General features: G+C 43.6%; 1 long non-coding RNA gene across 2 annotated transcripts in view; it reads right to left on the bottom strand.

Moving 5' to 3' along the window:
• Positions 1–26,322, bottom strand: part of LOC146808917 (uncharacterized) — a 63,075-nt gene extending 36,753 nt beyond the window's left edge. Inside the window, exon 1 of one of the 2 annotated variants that reach the window (XR_014966280.1) lies at positions 26,199–26,322. This is a non-coding gene — a long non-coding RNA (uncharacterized LOC146808917). The remainder of the gene's footprint in view (positions 1–26,198) is intronic. The other variant, XR_014966279.1, reaches the window with a different exon arrangement.
• Positions 26,323–26,645: the final 323 nt, after the last annotated feature.

Here is a 26,645-nt window from a genome sequence, read left to right as displayed (position 1 = left end):
TAGACAAAATGTGGGGTATGGAGTAGAGGGTGGAGATGAAGAGGTGATTTGGGATGAAGTTAGAGAGGAAGACAATACAGTCATGCAGCAAATTAGAACGGAAAAAAGAGTAGGGGAGGGAGGGAAGGTGTCAACTGCCTATGTTTACAGAAGTCAGGTGCGGACCTGCCAGCTGAAGAGTCTCAAAAGAAAAGACGTCGAGCGAGTGTGCCAGCGGGCATGAGGGACAGAGCTGAACATCTTCCAAGAGGTACGACACCATGGTGGGAGGTGTGGGCCCCTTCAGTTACACAATTAGACTTACCACAGGCGAGGGATATACGCAGCGGCTCGAGTCAGCCAAAGGTATTGCCGAGTAAGGTTGGGGGGGAAGAGGCCTCAGTCGTTGAACAAAACAAGGACAAAGTAGGGAGTACGTCGGTGCACAGGACAGAGGGGGATGCGACACAGGCAGTGAGTAAAGTAGCTAAACGTCTACCTTACATGGGTTTAGCGATGCCCCTGGGCACACATCTATCTTTAAAGACGAAACAGAAAATTTGGGACCATGAGTTTGTCGACATTTTTAAATTACTACACAGGGAAGTCCAGGCAAAAGAAGGTTCCAAGGAAGAAGAGTGGGAACTGGCAAGGCGGCCAAGGGTTCCGCGTAATGTGGAAAACTGGACGTCAGCTTTTCTCATCTTTGCCAGCATATATACGGAGAAATACCGCAGAATTACCAGCAAGGAGCGTCCTGTCACTATTTGGATGATTTTCTCTTCATGGGGCAAGCAGGTACTAGGCAGTGCCAGGCAGCCTTGGATGTTTTTTGTAAGTTGATGAAGAAGCTGGGAGTGCCATTGGCGCTGGACAAAACAGTAGGGCCACAGACCTGTTTAACATTTCTTGGCATTGAAATAGACACGGTAGCACAAATAGCCAGGCTGACAGCAGGAAAGGTACGGGAAATTCGAGAATGTGTGGAGGAAACGTTAAAACAAACGAAACTGGAGCTTAGGCAGGTACAGCGCCTACTGGGCTATCTGACGTTTGCTTGCAGAGTAGTAAGGGCAGGTAGGACGTTTTGCCGGGCCTTAGGCATGGCGCTTTCTGGAGCCTGGCGGCTACATCATAGAGTCCGCATATCCAAAATGGTGAAGGAAGATTTGAGAATATGGTTGGTTTTCTTAGAGAATTTCCATGGAGTGCCGTTACAATTCATTGAAGACCGTTTCATCTGGCAAGTACAGATATATTCAGACGCGGCTGGTTCCAAAGGTTTTGGTATCTTTTGGGACGGTCGGTGGTGTTCGGAGCAGTGGCCAGTGCACTGGATGACACAAGGGCGCAGCATCGCCTTTTTAGAACTTATTCCGGTTTTGGTAGCGCTGGTCACATGGGGCAAAGAGCTTCAAAATAGATCCGTTTTGTTCAATATTGATAATAAGTCTGTGGTGAATTTACTCAATCACCAAAAAGCCAAAGATGTGAGAGTGTTACGCTTGTTACGGGAGTTTATGTTGGTGAGTTTACAATGGAATATTATGTTCAGAGCCAAGCACATACCAGGGGTAAATAACTGCATTGCTGACGCCCTTTCACGTTTTAATTGGCAGCTTTTTCGCGAACTGGCGCCAGGGGCGGACGACAGCAAAACCCTTCTGTCAGACAACATCTGGGCGTTGGGGAACTGACAATTGAAAGGCTCGTGGAAAATTCAGTAGCGGACTCCACAAGGAAATCTTACAGACAGTCAGTTATGTACAATGTAACAGCGGAGGGTGGAAGAAGCAACATTTTACTTACATTATCTTACACTTTGTCCTATGGTTGGCGAAACAGGGATTGTCATCTAATACCATAGCGGGTAAACTGGCTGGGGTATCCTTTTATGGACAGTTACACTGGGGCTTTGACCCTGTTGATGGCATTCTAGTGCGAAGAATGTTGAAAGGTTTGAGCAAAAGGAGGGTAACAAGGCGGCTGCCTAGAGCCCCCATTTCTTTTCAGCTGCTGCAGAGACTGGTGCAACAGTTACCAAATTGTTGTTATAGCGCTCATGAGGCAGCATTGTTCAGGCTGGCAATGATTTGGCTCTTTTTCGGAGCTTTTAGAGTGTCAGAGATATTGGGTGACAGAGGGAAAGGAGGCATACGATATGACGAAGTGATTTGCGAACAGCAGAGGCTTCGGATTTGGTTAAGAAGTTCAAAAACTGACCAGTTGGGGAGGGGCGTTTGGGTTTTTCTGAATAAAAGTGGCCTGGTGGAGTGTTGCCCAGTTTTAGAGTGGGAGGGGTTTCAGGACAAATCCATTACTACCACAGCATCTTATATTTTCATGCATAAGTCCTGCCACCATGTTACCAGTTCACAGCTGTTGGGGGTGCTGAGGAAGGTTTTGTTGTTAGTGGGAGAATCACCTTCAGAATATTCGACTCATTCATTCAGAATAGGAGGGGCGACGGACGCTGCGAAGTTGGGGTTAGGGTGGGATGCCATTCAAAGAATAGGCAGGTGGAAATCCAGGTGTTGTGCACGTTATGTACGCAAGTAGATTTAGTAAATGTGGTAAGGCGTGCTAATTCTTTTTATTTTATGTTAGGTGATATCCGCACTTTGTCCGGGAAATGCCACGTATGGATCATCGGACATTCATTTGTCAAATGGGCAGGCCTCTTCGCTGAAAAACAGATTTATGGTCGCAGCCTCGGCCTCCCAAGTGCGGGACATGAATTGCTTTGGCATGGTAAAGGTGGCATGAAATGGGAGGAACTGTACCCAACTCTCAAAAAATTGATGCATGATAGACGGCCGTCAAATTTACTTTTGATACACCTAGGAGAAAATGATCTCGTATCGCTTTCAGGTCTTACGCTTTTAAAAAACATGAAATTAGATCTAGCGGTGATCAAGGACAACTGGTTGGGAACGACAGTTGTATGGAATGAATTTGTTTATCGGCAGCATTGGAGGCAAGCGAGAGACCAAGTGGCAATGGACAGAGCACGCAAAAAGCTGAATAAAGAAATGAAAAACTATTGTGCGGGAATGGGCATAAGGTATCTGTCACATGGAAACATAACTAGTAAAGAAGGACAGTTATTCAGAGCAGATGGGGTTCATTTGTCAGAGTTGGGCCTGGCATATTACCTTTTGGAAATCAGGGATTGTTTGTCAATGGAATTGGCAGTCGACCTTTGGTGCAACAGCAAAGATCGCTGAAGGGAGGTTACGGCTGCAATAGTTAGTGGGGACAGGTAAACGCTTCGGTTTTCCTGGGTGGCAAGGTTTGGGGTGGGTGAGGCAGGAGCGGTCTTACCCGGCATCCCAGGAAGACGGGTAGGAAAAAGGGGAAGAAAAGAATGACAAGGTAAAGGTAACACAGAGAAGTTTGAAGGTTAGTTTAAAGTTTTGAAATGGGGAAATGTGATTTTAGAAATGGTTTTGGCTCAGTATTCTAAATTGTAAAGAGAAATAAATAAAATTGCAGAGTTATTTGAGAGTTTACCTGTTCTAAATAAAGTGGCCTTTCTACTATACAAAGATGTGTGAGGGTCAGTTTATTTTGGGCGAGGGGGCCCCAGGGGGAGCGGAGAAACAGTATTCCCCTGGGGCGGTTCGCCCGAATGGAACGGTCCACGCTAGGCACGTAGAGAGAGGCGCTGTCGCGCGTAGTAAGTTAGTCAGTCAGGTGCGCGTTGATTAGGGAAGCGCGAGCGTTGGGGTGAGAGCAGAAAATCGAAGTCCCACCCACCCAACCCAACCCAAAAAAAAAAAAAGCCACTATTAGACAGGTTACTCTTGGGCATGTTCATTGGTAAAAGCAAGGTTTGGGGTGGGTGAGGCAGGAGCGGTCTTACCCGGCATCCAAGGAAGACGGGTAGGAAAAAGGGGAAGAAAAGAATGACAAGGTAAAGGTCACACAGAGAAGTTTGAAGGTTGGTTTAAAGTTTTGAAATGGGGAAATGTGATTTTAGAAATGGTTTTGGCTCAGTATTCTAAATTGTAAAGAGAAATAAATAAAATTGCCGAGTTATTTGAGAGTTTACCTGTTCTAAATAAAGTGGCCTTTCTACTATACAAAGATGTGTGAGGGTCAGTTTATTTTGGGCGAAGCTCCAGCTATGTGTAATTGCTTGTTGGAACAGTATTAGTAAGTATTGAGCGGTAGCGACAAGTTAAAAAACAAAGTCCGACTAAACGGACGTACAAGTTTGCATGTAATATATCAATGTAGTGACATTATAAAACGTTGTTCATTCTCCTTCCATTTATTGAGATGTAACAACCTCACCCATGCCAATATTGTCAGCAGTTCCTCCAAGTTAAACCCGTTCAGATTATTATGAGCCAGAGTAAATTCAGACTTGGTAAAAAAGAGAAAAATGCAAAGAAGTTACATTATGTATCTTCACTAGGATGTCAAATCAATAATATAGCCGACCAAGATAGAAATTTGTAAGCCTTAGCCATTACGTAACCTCATTATGGTATCTAATAGCTAAGGTGTCCGACCGAGATCGAAGTTTGACCAAGCATGTATTTAAGGGATATGGCTAACAATTAATCACCCAGAGTTTGAATTAAAATGCCCAACGGTTAACCAGCTTACCAAAATGCATGGCTTCTTGAGCGGCAAAGTATACGTAAAGTTGAACACTCAAAGAGAGCGGCCCATCTTCCTCCTTGTATTTAAACACCTGTCCGCGTCAAGCAACGTTCGAGCACGTCGTTACGCCCCTCAGGGAGAGTCTCAAAATGACAACTTTGTTCGCTCAAATCACATTACTTGAGCCCCCCCAGGGAGGGTCCCAAAACAACACATTTGCGCTCTTTGCTTATATTTCCTAATCGGGGCCAGATACAACTTTATAAACACCAACAAAAAACAATTTCCATGTATCACATCACTTTGGGGTGCCCAAAAAAAAAAAGAGGGAAGATACGTCCAATTTATCAGATGCCTAATTATGCATTCTTCGATCAATCTCTCAAAACAGGTCACTTGTAAGCATTGATGATTAAGGGCCATGTGGAATATTGTAACAACGCATTACAAATTATTACATTAGAGAACTGCTTAGAAAGTATTGTTTTTTATCTGCAGATGCCTACTTCAACTAAGAAGCAATCGTTATACTTTGGTGTGCATCATTAGTGTGCCGCAGAATGGAGATATTATCAAACATTATCTACATCAATGAAGCAGGCATAGGTAAGTCTATCGTCTGTCCACTTTGTCATAATACACACCCAGTTGAAACATCAATGGCACCCAATTTGTGGTCCAATGACAACGAGTCTACAATACTCGAGAGTGAAATTGGTAATGATCTTATGGGAAACTTTTTTATATGGTATGGTCCACGACTAGTTGTATTGTGAAACAGAATGAAGACCAGGGACAGAAAAAGAAAAACAGAGGAAAGAGATATATAGGCCAAAGGTTCAGGACCCATTGTAGACCAGATTGGCTCACTTGTGCATTCTATCCACCCTGTCCACCTATACATTCTGACAGACAAAACAAAAGTGTTACTTTATTACATACACAACAACCGTTTGTATCATTATATCACACTGATTTGACATATAAGCACAAAGTGAACGAGTGCTTTGTCCTTATCGATTTTTACAACTCTATGTTTTCAGAAAGAACTGCTAACAATCACATGAAATAATGTAGCTCATCGTCTGTATTGTGTCCCTTTGTAGTGCTATGCAAACGGCAAATCCATCCCGCTTCATTGCGTCGGAGGGCTAGTTCTCTGTCTCTCCCCCTAGATCTTACATTGTCAATTCCATGGAACCAAATTTCAGGCCTTGGCCCAGGACATTCACTCATATCGGTTGTCATCAGATATCTAGTATCTTGATTGCGTATTGCCCGTACATGTTCCTGAACTCTAATCTTTAAGGCACAAATTGTGCTGCCTACGTATGTGATGTTACAACTGCATCCTAGCACATAAGTTGTTTTACGTGTGATAGTGTGTCTGATAGTGTAGGTATGTTGAGTGTTATAACTGAATTCCTTTAGTTTATTTTTTCCATATTGACAGATATTACAATCTGTGCAAGTGAAAAAAACCCTGTAACTGCACAGGTAACCACGTACCCCCAGTTTTTTTAGCAGTAACATAACTGGGACACAGCATATCACTCATCATCCTGCCCCGCCGGTACGTAATCTTAGGTTTCATTGATATTTCCCCCTTCACTCCTGGTATTTCCTGGAGCAGGCTCCAGTGTCTAGAGCGGATTTTATATATTCCCTGACTGTGTTTGTTATATTTGGTAATGAAGTTTATAGCAGATGATGAGTTTGAACTGCTGTTAGTAGACCCTCCTTTCTTTTGTAGGGTTGCCTCCCTAGATTTTGACCTGATTCTCTTTTCTGCAGTGTCCAATACTCTATGTTTGTAACCTCTCTTCTCAAATCTGTTTTTGGTAATTTTCAAATTTTCAGTAAATGAGTTGGTATCGCTCCAAGTTCCACGGATGCGAACCATTCCTCCATACGGGATATTAATAATGGTTTTTCTAGGATGCGCACTGGTTGCGTTTAATGTGCTATTGCTGTTTGTTGGTTTGCGATAGAGTGTACTCTGAATTTTATTATCCTGGGCAAAGAACGTAATGTCCAGAAAATCTATCTTATCTTCAGCATGTGTCATAGTTAGTGTCGCATTATATGGGTTCTGATTGAGGAAAGCATAATAGTCTTCTAACTGACCAACAGACCCATCCCAAATAACAATTACATCGTCGATATACCTCCCCCAAAAAATGATGTTTTCTAACCAAGGGGAGGCATACTGACCCCAGGCGTGTTCCTTTTCCCACCACCCCATGAACAATCCTGCATACGATGGAGCACATTTTGCTCCCATCGCAGTGCCTTGCAATTGGTGATGCCACTGACTTCCATGTTGAAAACAATTCTTTGACAGAATTAACTCAGTCATTTCACAGATAATCTCATTGTGTTCTAGTCATTCAGCTGTCCTAGTTTTTAAAAAGTATCCCATAGCACGCAAGCCAAAATCTTTCTTAATGCAGGTGTATAAACTAGTTACGTCGAATGTGACGAAATGGAGTCCTTCAGTCCAAACAACATTCTCAAACTTATTGAGGATATCCATACTATCTTGGATATAAGCGGGTACATTTTTAACTAACGGTTGTAAAAATGAATCGACATATTCGGAGAGACGTTCTGTTGGGGAATCTATCCCCGCAATTATAGGTCGCCCTGAGGGAAATACCCCTCCCTTATGTACTTTTGGAAGGATATAAATACATGGGTAACTTGGTTTGGTGACCTATAGATATTTGCACTCTCCCTCTGTCAACAAACCTTTTTCTTTCCAATCTCCCAATTTCATGGTGCTGTAGAATGTTAGATCTGGCATTGGATTGCGTGTAATTACTTCGGAACAAGCCAGATCCGCCAATTGTCTTGCTATTTCTCCCATATAATCATATTTTTTCATAATTAAAACGTTTCCGCCTTTATCGGCTTCACGTAGCACCAGATTGTCATTGTTGCTTAGCGTTTGTAGTGCCTGCTTCTCACCCTTGGTTAAATCGTATGGACCCACATCTCGGTGTTGATAATCATTTAGTAATTTGTAAAAGTCCTCAGTCACACGTGTCTTAAAAAGATCAATGTTGGGGTGTGAAACTTGTGGTATAAATTTAGATTTTACTCTTAATCCACTGTCAACTCAAATAACTTTATTCGACAATTCTGTCATAAAAGCTTATAAAAACTCCTTACACCAGTTTGGCAATGTTACTGTGATTAAGATATAAAACTATAAATGCAATTATTTACATAATAAAAGATCTTAAAATATATTAAATAAAAAACATTTGTTGAATAATGCTAAGAATGGTCTGGATGCAAACCCCAGTCAATTCCTATAATATAAAACACATTCTCTCCCATGGGTAGAAGTCCATAGATTAGGATTACCTCCACATCCCCAATATTTATATTGTGGAAATATGGATTTTTCTGATCAGTTATGTCCCCTATCTTGGACCCCAACGGTTCCATGTATGAATCACAAGTACATGTATGTTCCCTCCAGTTCTAGTTCTGAAGACGCAAACACATGTGCGTCCACCGTCAACATGTCCTCTGTCAGATCCGCCATGAATAGGCCGGATATTCCATTCCTAAGTATGAAAGGCCACCGGTTTTATATGGTTCACTTATGCCATTTTACAGTCCAGGCAAGTAGGCCCTGATTCTGTCATCAAACTCTTCTTGCCTTCTGCCTCTGAAAGCTCCAGTCTGAGCCTGCATCTGTGACCATGAACTTTGCCTCATTCTCTGCGCGGCTCACGAAGCCGACATCAGCCTATTCTCTGCCAAAAACTGTATTTCACCTTCGAAATTATCTGCTCCGTTCCCTGCCCAATGCATTCCTGTCTAGTAGTTTAAGTAAACATTCTTCCAGCTACCGAGCAAAGGGCCCGGCCTCTCTGTCTTTATGCAAGTAATTCATAGCCCTGTTACTATGGAAGATTCCTGCCCTCGCATCTAGTGTAGACACTTAGACGCTTGTGCACGCACACACAGTCAGTATAGAATAGATTTTGTTCAAGAGTCCTCCCTTTGTGGATAACATAGTTCTTTAAACATAGGATGTTAGATATGATTTGGGATTAGGTTGACTTGACCCCCCAGACTTCTTGTCTCCACATGTAGAGCTAAATGTCAAGTCCCCCTCACCCCCTAGTTGCACGTCAATCACACGTCATGCTGCTGCGCGCGCATCTATGCCAAGTATAATCTTATAGATCCACCTATATATGACATCCTAACCAATTATGTTCCTTTTTACTCCTCATTACACCCATTTTCGGTTACGCATGTGAATCGTCACCTTCCTTATCAATTGTTACGCCTCCCGCATCTATTTCATTGTAATGTATGTTCTATAAAAGTCATTTCTTGTCAATAATGTATGTACTTCACTTCCTGAACCTCCGTGGTGATGGAACCTGGAGCAACCGATTATAATCGATCATTGGAATAAAGCCCATTCCGAACCTCTAATACCACGGATTCTGCCTCTTATTTACTGAGCTATTTTATTATGTTTCCGTATCAAATTAAGTCCCGGTAATTAAATTATTTACCACATGAATGGCGCCCGAACAGGGACACTTTCTCATCTCACGCGCCGGCGGTGAGTTGCAGGCCCGGTCTCCTGCCACAGCTGGACGGACAATTACGCGTACCAGCAGAATTTCCTGTATCTCCCTCCGGTCAAGCGGGGGCGACTGAGGCTGCGATCAACACCCAGACGAGGCGGTGAGAAGTGCGAAGTATCCCGACCAGAGCCTAGCTGAGAGAGCAAGATCCGAGGTATACAGAGGCCCACCAGTTCCCGAAGTCCGAAGTCGAGTCCAGTTTCCGAAGTGTTCAAGTCGAGTCGAGTCCAGTCCGGTTCAAGTTCAGTTCAGTTTCCGAGGCCTTCCGTTTCCGAGCTACCCGGTGAGTACCATTACTGGGGAGGCATTCTGACGTGCACATAGGTTGTGCCGGTCAAGACGGGTTTGGGTACACAAATCCGGTCTGCACTGTTTCAGCAGTGTATCTGTACTGTTTAGCAGTATATCTAGTATATCAAGTATATAAATTCAGAATAATTCAGTTAAAGTCGAGTATTATGTTTTAGTGATTAAGTTTTCTTTAGACCGTCATCATTATTGACTGTTCAGGTAAATGTTAAATGTTAAATGTTTTAAGTACGTTCGGCATATTGTGGTATGAATGACTGTTCATCATCGTGTTTACTGTATTAAGTTTGTTCAAAATCAAGTATCAGACCAGTTCTCAATATGCCGCTCTTTTCGAAACTAAGACAGATCACAACAAGAAAAGGGGTACTCGAAGAAGCCGTTCCTATTCCTCCTAGGGACACTCCAGGGTACTTCATGTATCATAAACATGGCTTAGATGCTATATTATTTCTTGATTTATGGGTAGACTACACCAAGGAATTACCAGAAAGTCAGAGGTGGCCCACAGCGGGAACCTGGGATGCAGAGTGCATCATGAAAGTAGAAGAAGAGTTATGGAAAAGGAAAGTCAGACAGTCACAGAAAGATGCCGTTGAGTTATGGCGCAAAGAATCTCATAGACGTACCGAAAAAGCCCTCCGACAGGAAGAGAGAAGTAGAGAGAATTCAAATAAAGTACGAGAAAACCTATTAATTGAAGAAGGTACAAGAGTGAAATCAGAACAAGTAGACAGACAAAGACATGCCCTTATGAATGGTATGTATCCCCTTCTGGCCGAAGGATTACCTAAGGCTACTCCAGAGATACCAAAAGACTTGCCACCCCCATTATTCCCAATAAAGGTACATCCTAAGGGGCATCCTAGAACCGCAGAAGATGTTTTTCTTTCCTCATATTTAGATGACGCAGCTCCCGAGTATGCTAATTCCGCCCCACATAGACCGCCTGACAGGGAGGTTCAACGCCAAGATCAAGTACCCGTATCTCTACAGCAACAAGTCCTGACACAAGTTCCGGCAAGCACATCTGTTTCTGCATCCGTTCCTACAGCTACTTCTATGGCTGTGTCGACACCTATAGTTGCTGTATCGCGTTCAACGAATCTTTTCACGCCCGATACCCCAGACGGGGCTACGGGAGGTGCTACCAACATTTTCTCTACGCCACCCAGAATAAATAAACTTACCTTTCAAGAGTCAGCACATTCACGTACCCCCAAACTCATAAACGCCCGTACGCTTAAGGAACTTCTTGTAGATTGTAGATATGACCCTGTGCCCGGCAAAGAGGACGAAATGATCATGGCATCATTACGCATCAGACGAGCCGCGGTGTATTTAGGGAAGTTACCAGGAATGACTGCGCATCTAGATAATATATACCATTTTGTTCAAACAGGGCGAGATTCTGAATGTATTAACAGAGCTATGGAATATCAGAAAGTGGAGATACAGGGGGAACGGTTACGTTTCCTCATAAATTGTGTGATCAGAAATCAAGACCGACCAGGGGTAGACCCGGAAGCAATGCAAATTCTTACCAGATGGAGTCAGAATATATCAGAAGGAAGACATGATAAGCAGAATTGTATAATAGCCATGTGCCGAAAGATCCGAAAAGAAATAGAACGCCTACACGAAGAAAGACTAGCGGTAGACCAGTTCGAACAAAACGAAGAAGAAGGATCAGGACTGCCCACAGGACAGTCAGACACCATAGCCTATGTAGGTAGAGGAGGATCTTGTAATAGTAATAGATGTCTTATTGACCCGATACGTCCGATATGTCCAGATAATAACAGGAGTTTCCCAACACCCATAGTCTATATGAGGTCTAACGAGCATTCGTTCCAAGCCGCTGACAAATTACTCCGAGAACGAAGGGGTTATCATTTTCTCGATTCTATGGATGAACAAGAATTAGCCAGGTCAGCTGTCCATTGGGTTGACAGTCCCGGAAAGTACAGTGATGATATAGTAGCACGCACGTTTTTGAATCTCACCCCAGATGAACAGCGTTTAGCTGGAATCTATATGATTCAACAACTCCTTATACTATATCAGAGTCAACATTCGGACCCTGGTCCCTTACCTGATACATTGACTGAATTACTCATGAATAGATGGAGAGGTTCAGGTACTAAATTAATTAAAGAAATACTAGAATCAAGAAAGCAGTACATTCTTTTTGTATGTTCAGAACATGTTTCACTACCCATTAAGGAAAGAACCACGTATTACATGGACAGACAGAATCCTTTACGAGAGGTACACCCAATAAAGGGCGAGGACAATGAGTTTAAACGCGTATTTGTATACACGCCCATATCGAAAATAGAATTGTTAGAAATGAAGAAAGTGGTACCCAGTCATGACAAAGACCCAGCGGGTTTCCACCGAGAAATTAAAGACATGTTACTCATGGGAGAGTATACCTATCCCGACATTATGACAATATTAAAGGTATTGATGCCTGCTGGCATTTACGAAAAACTCAGGGAAAAAGAGTGGGAGGTAGGAGACCAAAAGATAGAATGGTCAGCTTTAGAAGCAGAAGAAAGGGCCCGAACTGCAGGAGCAGGGCTTGGGGATAAAACTAAAGCACTACCAGGTTTACTAGTACAGGTACTGCCACGTTTATTAACTACAAAAAAGGAAGATTGGGGTACTATTTCAGCCTGTAAACAGAAGCAAGATGAAGACACTAGTGATTACTATGCCCGATTTGAAAAATGTTTTGGTATAAATAGTGGCATAAAAGCAAGTAGCGAGTCGTACCCACATCTGTTTGTGACAAAATTAGTGGAAAATGCCTTGCCTCAAGTAAAGAACAGAGTATTAAAATTCGAGAGTACTTGGCAAGGTAACACCCCATCACAAATGTTACAAATGTTACAGTACCATCACAATAGAATTAGAGAGGAACAAGAACATGAACACAGACGCATGAAAGACACGAAAATGAAAATGCTAGTTTCTCAGACAGTTCCAGCTGAAGGACATAGAAAGGGTGTGACACATTCCGGTGATTCCGCAGGACCTGTAAAAGGGACATGCAACTATTGTAAAAAGCCAGGTCATTACGTACACGATTGTCCAGTTTTGAAACATAATATCGCCATAGGTAATACAAAAGAAAGACCACGGCCACCTAGACAGGATCAGAATGAACAAGGAGCCCCGCAACATGTACAGTCCATGCCAGCTCCACCACAGTCTGTACAGTTTGTGCCAGCTGCACCAGCGCTGCCTGTTGCTGCCACACAAACCACGACACGACAACTGTACCAAACCGCACAGTACGACTATCCTGATTATCAACGATACGCATGAACCAGCCTAGAGAGGGAAGTTGACTTACCCCTTATCGAGATCCCGGTAGACCAAGAAGGACCTTATGTACATAGTGAATTATTAGGCCAAGACAGAAAATTTTTACTCGATACCGGGGCAAGTCGAACAACCATAAAACGTAGTGAAGTTCCAGGGGCACCCCTCTCAGGCTCACAGAATATTTCCCTTGGTTTTTCAGGAAAACCTATTGTTAATGAAGTGTCACAACCTCTTCCACTTACGATAGGACCTTTGACCCGAACTACAGATTTATTGCTTACTAAATCATGTCCAGAAAATTTGTTAGGAATAAAAACACTGAAAGCTCTAGGAGCTATAATATGTTGTTCTCCGGAAGGAGTAAGATTGTTTTTACGTGATTTTAAAGGTCACTATGTATCTAGAGACATGGATCCCCGACTGCAGACTTTACCTACACATCTATGGGCACAAGGCCCTACTGATGTTGGTCGCATGAATATTACACCATATCGAGTCACATTAAAGGCAGGAGTGATACTACCACGAATGCGACAATACAAGTTACCACCAGATGCTGTAGTGGCTTTGCTGCAAATCATTGACGAGCTCATTGCCCAAGGAGTAGTTGTGGAAACAGACTCCAATGTATGTAATTCACCAATAATTCCGATTCTTAAACGAACAGATCCGAAGGCCCCGCCAGTATATCGATTGGTTATTGATCTGCGCGAATTAAACAAGTGCATTGTGCCACAATTCCCTGTGGTCCCTGATATCTCGTCATTATTGACAGCTATTGATTCTGAAGCAACATTCTTTACTGTAATTGATCTTAAAAATGCCTTTTTCAGCGTCCCAATAGATCCGGAAAGCCAATATTTGTTCGGATTTAGTTTAAATGGACGTAGCTTTAAATTCTCACGCGCACCTCAAGGATTTACAGAAAGCCCCAGCATCTATAGCCAAGCACTGAAACGAGAACTTGACAGTATCCACATGCCAGTTAACACTGCCTTGCTTCAATATGTCGATGATCTGTTGATCACCGCTAGAAGCGAACCGGAATGTGAGAAAGCATCACTGACAGTTTTACAATTTCTAGCTGAAAAGGGTCACAAGGTGTCCCCTTCTAAGCTGCAATTCTGTGCCCAGCGAGTTGTTTATCTTGGACACTCGCTGTCCAAGGAGGGAAGGCAGCTTACACCCGACCGCATTCAGTTAATAGCTAACATGCCAATACCCAAGACACAAAAGGAAGTACGAGCCTTCATAGGCCTCACTTCATACTGTAGGCAGTGGATCCCTCAGTATGCATTTCTAGCAAAATCGCTCATTCAGTTGACAACACAGGAGGCAGCCACATCGACTGTCCTCCCTTGGACTCAGGAACATACACAAGCTTTTGAAAGCCTAAAGAAAGCTTTATGTCAAGCACCTGTTTTAGCAACGCCATGTTACAATAAACAGTTTACACTCTTTGTTACAGAACGCGAAGGTACTGCCTTGTCAGTACTCACACAGGAACAAGCAGGATCATACAAACCATGTGCTTATTTTTCTAGTACATTAGATCCCGTAGCTCAGGCTTTGCCTGCGTGCCTAAAATCAGTGGCAGCGACAGCTTTAGCAATCAGACAAAGCGATGCCATAGTGTTAGGACATCCATTGACAGTTCAAGTACCACACGCAGTAGAGGTTCTTGTAAATAGAACGCAAACACAACACTTGACTATAGCGCGACTTACAGGGTACGAACTTACATTGTTCCAGCCACATATAGAAATCAGACGCTGTAACACATTGAATCCTGCCACACTTTTGCCAGTAATCGGAACAGACCCACTAGCCCATGACTGTATTGAAGTTATTACAATAACGACGAAACCCAGACAAGACTTAACCGATGTCCCATTGTCAGATCCAGACCTGACATTGTATGTAGATGGTTCATGTATGAGAACAAATACAGGAGAGTTAGTGGCTGCTTACGCAGTCACAACAGATACTGAAGTCATTGAAACCAATCGTATAAATACTTTGTCAGCTCAAGCCGCAGAGCTCATCGCTCTGACACAAGCCTGTATTCAAGCCACAAATAAAAAAGTCAACATATACACTGATTCACGTTATGCATTTGGAGTTGTACATGACTTCGGCGTGCTGTGGCGAGAGAGAGGTTATTTAACTTCCCACGGTGCCCACATTCAGCACGGACCCCTCATTCATGCCCTATTAGATGCGATACATCTACCGACTGCAATATCAATTATGAAATGTAAAGCTCATACGAAAGTCACTGATATCATTTCTCAAGGCAATGATCTAGCCGACAGAACAGCTAAACAGACTGCTCAAACACAAACATCCAACATGACAAAGACAATAGTCCCGACACATTGTATGACAGTTAAAGATCCTACTTTTGACGTAATTGACATCCAGACACATGCTACACCAGATGAAATAAAGAAATGGACCGAATTAGGAGGGATCCAAACGGATCAAGGATGGATGATGAAGGAAAAGTCTGTGTGGTTCCTTCCTGATTCAATGGTCCAAGTTATAATTAACACTATACATAGTCCAGCACATCTAGGAGAAAAAGCTATGCTAGATAGCATTCAACACATTTGGTTCAATAAACATTTACGAGCAGCAGCCAAACAAAAGGTTCGTACCTGTATGATCTGTTGCCAGTTCAACCCAGGAAAAAGCGTTCCCGTAGAACAGGGTGGATTTCATCCTCCTGATCACCCTTTTGAAGTCCTCCAGATGGATTATATCCAGATGGAACGATGTCGAGGATTCAAATATGTTCTCGTAGTTGTTTGTGCTCTTTCCCGTTGGACGGAGGCATACCCGGTTTCAGATTACACTGCCCCGACTACTGCCAAACAGTTGGTTCGAGAATTCTTCCCACGATACGGTCTACCACGTGTTGTTTACTCAGATAACGGCCAGCCGTTCTCATCCGAATTAATGAAACATGTTTCACTTTTGTTAGGTTATCAGTGGAAATTCCACTGTGTCCGACACCCTGAGGCAGCAGGTCTCGTAGAAAGACATAATCAGACCCTGAAAATTAGATTGTCCAAAATATGCAGGGAGAAAGGTGTCGACTGGGTAGTAGCACTACCAGTTGCACTCTTTTACACGAGAATGGTAGCACACTCTCGAACAGGGCTATCCCCGTATGAAGTGATCTTCGGCAGACCACCAAATATGTGGGGGACGCCTATGCCACGAAAAATAACTGATATTGACTGTAATATGCTGACAGATTACTTGGCTTCCTTGATGTCTGCACTACAATCTTGTCGTTCACAGGTAGCTGCAGCCTTTCCCGACAACACTGAGGTGAAACCCCTTGACGTAGTTCCGGGGGACCTCGTTCTGGTGAGGAATTTCGACCGAAAGACTCAGCTGGAGCCCAGGTGGAAATCACCCAAATTGGTCCTGCTCACCACAAGGACAGCCGTGAAGATCGAAGGCAGAAAAGGATGGGTGCATTCAAGTCATATCAAGAAATTTCATGGACTTCCTTCGGATGTGAATAGCCCACCACGTGTGTCTTCACCCATTGACTCAAAACTACCTTTGGCTGAGGCCAACAGTCAGGAACTTTATAAACTGAAACTCAGGCCTAAACCGTCGGACGATTTGATTGTTTAAGTCCTCTCCAAGGTGAAGCGGTTGAATCTGTCTCCGACATGTATCCCTTAGACCTGAATCATGGAAAATCGCGAAAAATGTTGAAACGACATGCGTACTGTAAATCACTGCGTAGCCATTGCATAATGACGTTATTAATTTTGTTTTTCTTGAGTTTTTTAATAATTACTGCAAGTATATTGTTGCACATATATTATCCTATTTCTAGACATGTCTACAATGTTACTGCTGAACATTCTTTTAGTGAATTACCTCCGCTTGAGTTGTCTTATAGATTTGCGCTGCGCAATAACACTTTTATTAGTATGTTACATCATTCCCATCAGGTTAGCAATGCTACAAATTGTTGGATATGTGGCCGACTCCCTCCCTATCAGAATTATAAAGGAATTTTACCTCTCTTTCCATACCCGTTCACACACAACGGCTCCTGTGGAGCATGGTTTAGTTTAATTAATTCTCTAGATTCGAATTCTGCAGTTTATCAAGATAACTGGGTATGGGGAAATTTGAACTTAATTTTGCTTAAGGTCTGCTACCCCAACAAGGAGGGACTTCCCCAGAGAACAGGAACTGATCTAGAAAATGAAGTGTATGGATTAGGTAATTTTACACTTAATCTTATGATCCTAAATGTCGAATCCGAAGTTACTCCAATTTTGCCCGCTATGTCAATTTTTCCAGTAAAGGGTGAACTATGTGTAAGGAAAAATGGTTCCATACATATGGGCCATAGTAAATGCACCACTGTAGTAGAATTTAGTGATCAAGGCAAGTCTACATTTAGAGCTTCTCGCCATTCTTATTTCATATGTGGTCAGACGGCATATGTACGTTTGCCTCTAGATTGGGATGGTACTTGCTACATTGGATTCCTTTTGCCACCTGTTTTTCTAGCTCCCCCTGATTATCACAGAAACACTCATTTAGTAAATAATAGAATAAGGAGAGATCTCCCAATAGTCGATTATACTGAAACGGCATGGGAAAAATACACAGATTTCAATAAAGGTCTCTTTCCCTATATAGGTACTGTTACTAATAGTAAGCTGATACGTAGATTAACTAGAACCCTTGAAGCAGTAGTGAATGAAACTATTTCCGCTTTAGGCAATTTAACAGAAGAGCAGTCTGCTATGCGGATTGTTGTGCTTCAAAATCGTCTTGTCCTTGACGTCATCCTGGCTGATAGGGGCGGAGCTTGTAGGGTCATCGGATCAAGCTGTTGCATTTTCATACCAGAAAATTCGCCATCTGTATATAAGGCCATAACTCGCCTTCATAAGATTGTAAGCCAGATACACCAGAACCCAGGCACCTGGACTTGGTCCGGTTGGTTTTGGAGTGTACTATCTACCTTTGGATGGAAGGTCCTATCTTTCCTAGGTATTGGCCTTCTCATACTATTCAGTTGCTGTCTATGTCTACAATGTGGACCAGCGATCTGTGGTCTGTGTGCCACATCGTGTATTCCACCACCAAGATTTCATTCGTCACGGAAGAAGAAAGAAGAACAAATGATGTTATATGAACAGATCAATGGATTGATGAAGATTGATATCTCTTAACGGGCAAGTAGGGGACAAGGAGGGAATGTGGAAATATGGATTTTTCTGATCAGTTATGTCCCCTATCTTGGACCCCAACGGTTCCATGTATGAATCACAAGTACATGTATGTTCCCTCCAGTTCTAGTTCTGAAGACGCAAACACATGTGCGTCCACCGTCAACATGTCCTCTGTCAGATCCGCCATGAATAGGCCGGATATTCCATTCCTAAGTATGAAAGGCCACCGGTTTTATATGGTTCACTTATGCCATTTTACAGTCCAGGCAAGTAGGCCCTGATTCTGTCATCAAACTCTTCTTGCCTTCTGCCTCTGAAAGCTCCAGTCTGAGCCTGCATCTGTGACCATGAACTTTGCCTCATTCTCTGCGCGGCTCACGAAGCCGACATCAGCCTATTCTCTGCCAAAAACTGTATTTCACCTTCGAAATTATCTGCTCCGTTCCCTGCCCAATGCATTCCTGTCTAGTAGTTTAAGTAAACATTCTTCCAGCTACCGAGCAAAGGGCCCGGCCTCTCTGTCTTTATGCAAGTAATTCATAGCCCTGTTACTATGGAAGATTCCTGCCCTCGCATCTAGTGTAGACACTTAGACGCTTGTGCACGCACACACAGTCAGTATAGAATAGATTTTGTTCAAGAGTCCTCCCTTTGTGGATAACATAGTTCTTTAAACATAGGATGTTAGATATGATTTGGGATTAGGTTGACTTGACCCCCCAGACTTCTTGTCTCCACATGTAGAGCTAAATGTCAAGTCCCCCTCACCCCCTAGTTGCACGTCAATCACACGTCATGCTGCTGCGCGCGCATCTATGCCAAGTATAATCTTATAGATCCACCTATATATGACATCCTAACCAATTATGTTCCTTTTTACTCCTCATTACACCCATTTTCGGTTACGCATGTGAATCGTCACCTTCCTTATCAATTGTTACGCCTCCCGCATCTATTTCATTGTAATGTATGTTCTATAAAAGTCATTTCTTGTCAATAATGTATGTACTTCACTTCCTGAACCTCCATGGTGATGGAACCTGGAGCAACCGATTATAATCGATCATTGGAATAAAGCCCATTCCGAACCTCTAATACCACGGATTCTGCCTCTTATTTACTGAGCTATTTTATTATGTTTCCGTATCAAATTAAGTCCCGGTAATTAAATTATTTACCACAGTAGACCCTCCTTTCTTTTGTAGGGTTGCCTCCCTAGATTTTGACCTGATTCTCTTTTCTGCAGTGTCCAATACTCTATGTTTGTAACCTCTCTTCTCAAATCTGTTTTTGGTAATTTTCAAATTTTCAGTAAATGAGTTGGTATCGCTCCAAGTTCCACGGATGCGAACCATTCCTCCATACGGGATATTAATAATGGTTTTTCTAGGATGCGCACTGGTTGCGTTTAATGTGCTATTGCTGTTTGTTGGTTTGCGATAGAGTGTACTCTGAATTTTATTATCCTGGGCAAAGAACGTAATGTCCAGAAAATCTATCTTATCTTCAGCATGTGTCATAGTTAGTGTCGCATTATATGGGTTCTGATTGAGGAAAGCATAATAGTCTTCTAACTGACCAACAGACCCATCCCAAATAACAATTACATCGTCGATATACCTCCCCCAAAAAATGATGTTTTCTAACCAAGGGGAGGCATACTGACCCCAGGCGTGTTCCTTTTCCCACCACCCCATGAACAATCCTGCATACGATGGAGCACATTTTGCTCCCATCGCAGTGCCTTGCAATTGGTGATGCCACTGACTTCCATGTTGAAACAATTCTTTGACAGAATTAACTCAGTCATTTCACAGATAATCTCATTGTGTTCTAGTCATTCAGCTGTCCTAGTTTTTAAAAAGTATCCCATAGCACGCAAGCCAAAATCTTTCTTAATGCAGGTGTATAAACTAGTTACGTCGAATGTGACGAAATGGAGTCCTTCAGTCCAAACAACATTCTCAAACTTATTGAGGATATCCATACTATCTTGGATATAAGCGGGTACATTTTTAACTAACGGTTGTAAAAATGAATCGACATATTCGGAGAGACGTTCTGTTGGGGAATCTATCCCCGCAATTATAGGTCGACCTGAGGGAAATACCCCTCCCTTATGTACTTTTGGAAGGATATAAATACATGGGTAACTTGGTTTGGTGACCTATAGATATTTGCACTCTCCCTCTGTCAACAAACCTTTTTCTTTCCAATCTCCCAATTTCATGGTGCTGTAGAATGTTAGATCTGGCATTGGATTGCGTGTAATTACTTCGGAACAAGCCAGATCCGCCAATTGTCTTGCTATTTCTCCCATATAATCATATTTTTTCATAATTAAAACGTTTCCGCCTTTATCGGCTTCACGTAGCACCAGATTGTCATTGTTGCTTAGCGTTTGTAGTGCCTGCTTCTCACCCTTGGTTAAATCGTATGGACCCACATCTCGGTGTTGATAATCATTTAGTAATTTGTAAAAGTCCTCAGTCACACGTGTCTTAAAAAGATCAATGTTGGGGTGTGAAACTTGTGGTATAAATTTAGATTTTACTCTTAATCCACTGTCAACTCAAATAACTTTATTCGACAATTCTGTCATAAAAGCTTATAAAAACTCCTTACACCAGTTTGGCAATGTTACTGTGATTAAGATATAAAACTATAAATGCAATTATTTACATAATAAAAGATCTTAAAATATATTAAATAAAAAACATTTGTTGAATAATGCTAAGAATGGTCTGGATGCAAACCCCAGTCAATTCCTATAATATAAAACACATTCTCTCCCATGGGTAGAAGTCCATAGATTAGGATTACCTCCACATCCCCAATATTTCCAACTGTAGACAGCTATGTCTTAGGGAGTAGGTGGATGTTGTTTTAACGCCTTAGCTCGTATGGACCATGCCCAGCCTAAAAACTTGGCCAAAGCAATCGCAATATGAGGGGACGCATCTGATCGAAGAACTCTAAGTGCCTCCTCGTGCTTTCTGAAGCCCAGTAATTTTCAAATGGGAATGACCCATACCCTTCGGGGTAAAGTGTAGATAGGAGAGAAAAACAATAGATGACTTAAAGTTTCCTGTTTATCTGGGCACCATGGACATACTTCTTGTGAGGACCCTACCCATCTGCTTGTGAACGACCTTAATGGGAGGGAGCCAACCCTCAGTTGAAAGTACAGTTTCCTATCATGGGGTTTCACAATTGCATCCCAGTATTTTTCTAGTACAGGTCTTTGTTTAAATTCTAGAAATAGGCCTGTTAGGTGCCTTGTGGATCTGCTCATGCAAGCCTCTTCCATTACCCAATCCCAATACATACTCTTCAATGCTTTTTTTGAGGGGAAAACAGTATTTTGGGGATCGTTCCACAATTCGCTCAAGCCCATCCTCACTAGGAGCGATCTGATCTCTTTTAGCCAAGGAATTTTATGGAAGATATCAGCTTCCATAACGTCCTTGAGACCATTGGCGTAGTGTTCTAGTTCTTCTGTACACCAAAGTCTTCGCCAGTATAATAGTGGTCGAAGCTTTGCGGCATCATTTACAGCCTTCCTACCTAGATCTATCCGAAGTGGATACATCGGGGTACTCACTGGGACTCCAACCACTTTGCGTAGAAATGAGTTCAGGTTCGCGAATCCCCATAACTCCGCTCCGTAGAGAACAGAGCTCAGAACCTTTAGCCCATAAATTTCCATTACCGGGGTAACGGGCTTCGTATAAGAGGTTCTAAACATCCCTAGAAGCACCCCCACCTGTTGTTTAAATTTAAGAGCAGTCAGGTTGAGTTGATGTTTCCAACCCATGTCCTTCTGTAAGGATAGGCCCAAATAGCAAAGGCTTTAACTTGCTCTAGTATGACATTTTTCATGCTAATTTTTCCCCGAAAGGATCTATGTTCATTGAACGACATGAATTTAGTCTTCCCCGTATTTACTTCTAGCCCCCGGATACCACAGAACTCTTCGAACCTCTCTAAAGTTTTCTGTAGGCCACTGGGTGTCTTGGAAATTAATAGGGTATCGTCCGCAAACATGAGGACAGGGATATGGACTCCTGATAGTACTGGGGCGTCGGAGGGGACCAGGGCCAGGTAATCGGCCACCCCATTGACGAAGAGTGAGAACAGGGTAGGTGCAAGCACACACCCCTGCCGCACTCCCCTGCCAACAGGAAAGGTCTACGTGACCTCGCCCCTAGATCCCCACCGCACCCAAGCATAGTTTTCCTCATGTAAGCGGACGATTAGGGACAGCAACTCCAGAGGCATGCCCAATTCTCCTAATACGTGCCACAGCTTGCAGCGTGGTACAGTATCGAACGCTGCCTTCAGGTCTACGAACACTGCATACAATGCTCCCCTGCCCAGTAAAACAGTCTTCCAATAAATTGTCATAAAACGGAATACCTGATCTATTGTGCTTGTAAGAGGGCGAAACCCTGCCTGCAATGGGGTGAATATGTGGTGTTCGTCTATCCATGACTGTACTTTATGCAGAATCAACCGCCCTACGACCTTTTGGATGAAATCTATAAGGCTGATCGGCCTGTAATTGCCTGCCATCGATTTGTCGCCCTTTTTGTAAACAGGTATTATTTCCGCTCCCTTCCATGAAGATGGGATTGGGGCACCGCATGCGACTGCATTGGCAATAGTACATATGTAACTACACCACAGCGGTTTATTGTGCAAAAACACATTGGCGGGTACACAGTCGAGCCCCGCAGCTCTGCCAGGTGTCACTGTGTCTAATGCCCTAGCCACATCGCCCAAAGTAAATACCCATTTAGTAAAGGGTTTGTCGTCGAGGGGTCTACTATCCAATTCGTCTATTGGTGGTGCGTACTGGGGTTTGAAGTGCTCCACCCAGTGCTCCTGGGCAACATTATTCTGTGGAGGATCTGGGCATCCGCCCTTCTCCCATTTATATTTATCCCAGAATAATTTCGGATTTTTATCCTTGCACGCTTCCAATAGGTCAGCCCATCTAGGCTGGTCCCATTGATTTTTAGCATCTCCGACTACTTTCCTATAATTGTTCCTTGCCAGCCTTACTCTGTCCCCGTCTCTATTTCCTAGGGCAGATCCTAACTCAACCCTGGCCTGGCGGCATTCCTCATTATACCACATGTGGGATTTCTTTATATTCGATTTCCTGGTGCTACCATGCTTAAGAAAATAAGACTTCAGGCGATCAAAGAGGGCTATATGCTCCTCCATCACCATTGTCTTCCATTCCTGGCTGTCATCTTTGGTACCTAATACACCCATGGTATTGCTTAATTCGAGATCCATTTTGGCCACTATCTCCGGGTGCTCAACGATATGATTCCACTTAAGGTGGCGCATATCATTGCTAACTACAACATCATAATTAACTAAAGTATCCCTACTGGGGATTGTTTTACATATCACCCCCGCCAGTCATAATAAGCGGGTTGTGGTCACTTTCGGCTCGGTTTACTACAACCATATCATTGAGAAACTGCCACAGGTGTAGGCTGACCAGCCAGTAGTCTATACGGCTTGACGAGATCCCATTATCAAAAGTTGCAGCCCCGGTCCTGTCAGAAAGAGTGCGGCCGTTAGCCGCCCTCAACTGCAGGCCCAAACATAGACCCTTTAGATGGATGGCCGCCTCTGTCCATCTTTTTATCGGCGGGATTTCAAGGATAGGTATTCCCCACTTACAATCCTCCTCTTCCGTAAGGCTCCCATCGTCGGGCCCCATCGGCTCGAACGTAGTGTTGAAATCCCCCCCGATTATCGGCCAGACTTTACTAGGCAATGATTCTAGCATGAGATCCATTGCTGTCACTACCTCAGAACGACACCCTCCAGGAAGGCCACGTGCATAGATATTATATATATCTACTCGTATCCCTGACCCCATCTTCATTCTTACGGCTAGAATGTCACTACTTGCTGTAGGTAGTTGTGATACGGTATAGGCCAACGCCTGCCTAACCCAAATTACCAAACCACCCGCTGGCCGTCCCCTATCTTTCTTCTCTGCGGGAGTATATAAGTTCAAATAGCCCTGACGAAAAACATGATTCACTGCCCACATCTCCTGGAACAAACATATGTCGTGACCCTCGATGAAATCAGACCACTCTTCCTGTGATATCTTAGAGCATAAACCAGCGATGTTCCGGGACAACAAGGACAGATTGCTCGAAAAGGGAAGGGGAAGGATTTCTGAAATAGCCTCCCGGTCCATGGTTTGGAGCCGTACTGCGCTCGCGTTTGTCCCTGAATCTATTCGAGAATCTAGTCCACCCACCCTAATGATAGGCAGTGAGTTAACATTCTAGACATCGGGATCTGGCAGCGCATGAAATGCCTGTGTTACCCCAAGAACCTGGACATGCAAACCAGTTAATAGATCTTTTTGAGAACCCCTATCTATCCCTGTACCCTCCATCGTAGATATGTGACGGCCAACCATGTTTCCGGTCTGTACCTGGGGCGGGTGGCGTCAATCACATTCCTCGAGCCCTGAAAGTACATCATAACTATTCCTGGTCTCAATGCCCCCGGAATTTCCTGTAGGAACCCCCCCTGCTCCTGAACGATCATATCCTGGGGCCATATTCCCCTCCGGATAGAAGTAATTGAAGGGCACAACATTTATTTGGGGCCTGGGCCTTTCCTGCACCCACCCACATATGTGCGCAACAGCTCTAGTATCCTTGAAGTTAATTATTATACAATCACCCCGGTCCAGGGGCGGCTGGTGAAATTTGAAAGTGGTAGGGCGTAAAAGTTTGGGATCAGTGACCTGTAGCGAGCAAGCTCGACTGTCATAATGGGGGTCCGAGGGGATTATCCCCCTGCAAAATAATAAACAAAGCTTGGCAAATGGTGCATTTTAAAGAAGATTTGAGCAAGCAAGAAGGTTAATAAGGCAATTGTGAAAGTGCAGTTCTGACATCAGTAAAGAGATTTCATATGATGACGTACATAGCTGCTTATTCAGTATAGCCCCTGCCTACTTTTGATCACAATACGATCCTGCAGTGACCGGTTATTACATTCCCCATGAGTGTGTCCAGTCAATATTATAGAGCTATTTGTGGGAGAGCAAAAATGCAAGAAAAGAACGGTGAAAAACTGCAAAAAAATAGGTCGTATTATCCTTATGCAGTGTGTTACGTGCGTACTGGAGTTGGTAAGTCTGAAATGCCTAAAAAAAATACATAGAGTGGGCTTTGGCTCCACCCAAAGAATTAATGTCTCATCGCATGCTGTTCCCCATTTGGTGTATCGTTCTACTATTTGGAGAGCGTTTGCTTTGAAATGCACGAGGCCAGTTTCACATCTGACAAGGACACGTATTCATCACGCTGCTTCATGCTATTTTTTTTCGCCAAAATGAATTCTGTTCAGACAAAATGCTTGCTACTTTTTACTTGTCTTTGGAAAAGTCAATAGGCATGGCTGCCTTTAGCGTGTTAAACGGAATTCATGTATGCGACACACGGAACCATCATCTATCTATGCGTGTCTGTGTTGGCAATGCTTAGCACAATTAGAGCCAGACCCATTCTTGTTAACAATGGAACCAGGGTCCACTTGTAATATTTGTTTTCTCACATTTCATTTCAGCGCCGAACTTTGCTCACCATTCCCTCTAATGCTCACGGTGCCTGAAGCAGAAAACGAAAGCCCAATAAACAGCTGTAAGTGTGCCAAGCGGTTCATTTTCTACCCTTCCTGCAGTCTGCCCCACCACACACTAATGCAAGTCTGGAGGCCAGACCTGAGACCTCTTCAAAGCTACATGTCACATGGGACGGTTCCAAGAGCCGCTACTCCTGCCAATGCTATGGACAGCAGGGCACAGGCCGTCGAGGGCTGCTGAGTGCGAGGTGGGTGGGGGGAATTCATTGACTCCACCCCGCAGATGATGGGTAGGGCACAGTTGAATGCATACTGCTCTCATTTCTTTATGCGATTTAATATAACGCGTACTTTACCCAGAGGTGTCGGAGCGCTTTACAATAGAGCGAAGTACATTAGATCAGACATTACAGGTAACATGGTAGAGGTGACAAGACGTATAACTACTAGGGAGTTCAAAAAAAGGGAAAAAGCTTACCTGCACATGAGTCGTGTCGTGTCGTGTCGTGTCGTTTGAAACCACGGCTGCAGGCGCCTTTTTCCAGCAACAAATACACCCCTCCCGGAAATAGGAGCTGCCTGCCTGCCAAACTGAAACTAAATGGATAGCCACTCCCGGTCGCCTGGCCTTACCCAATGAGAAAGCCTCATTTACGGAGGCAAAAGGAGTGCTGTAATAGTTACCACCCCCTGCACTCAGTGCACTGTGAGCCAGCCCTGCCCCTTCCCATTACTCTGAATGGCGCTCCACTGACCGCGCCCTGGGCCAATTCATTATCGCCCCATTTGAAACCTATTTACTGCTGCTTTTTTCAGCCACTCCCACAAGGCTGATGTCACCTGCCTCCTCGCTCCTCACTTGTGCCTCGAGGGTGAGGAATAGTTCTCGCCCAGCTTTTGCAAATGCGCACATTGCGCAGGAAGA

This window comes from Triturus cristatus, chromosome 7, assembly GCF_964204655.1.
Source record: "Triturus cristatus chromosome 7, aTriCri1.1, whole genome shotgun sequence".
NCBI lineage: Eukaryota > Metazoa > Chordata > Amphibia > Caudata > Salamandridae > Triturus > Triturus cristatus.
This window is presented reverse-complemented; position numbering and strand designations above follow the sequence as displayed.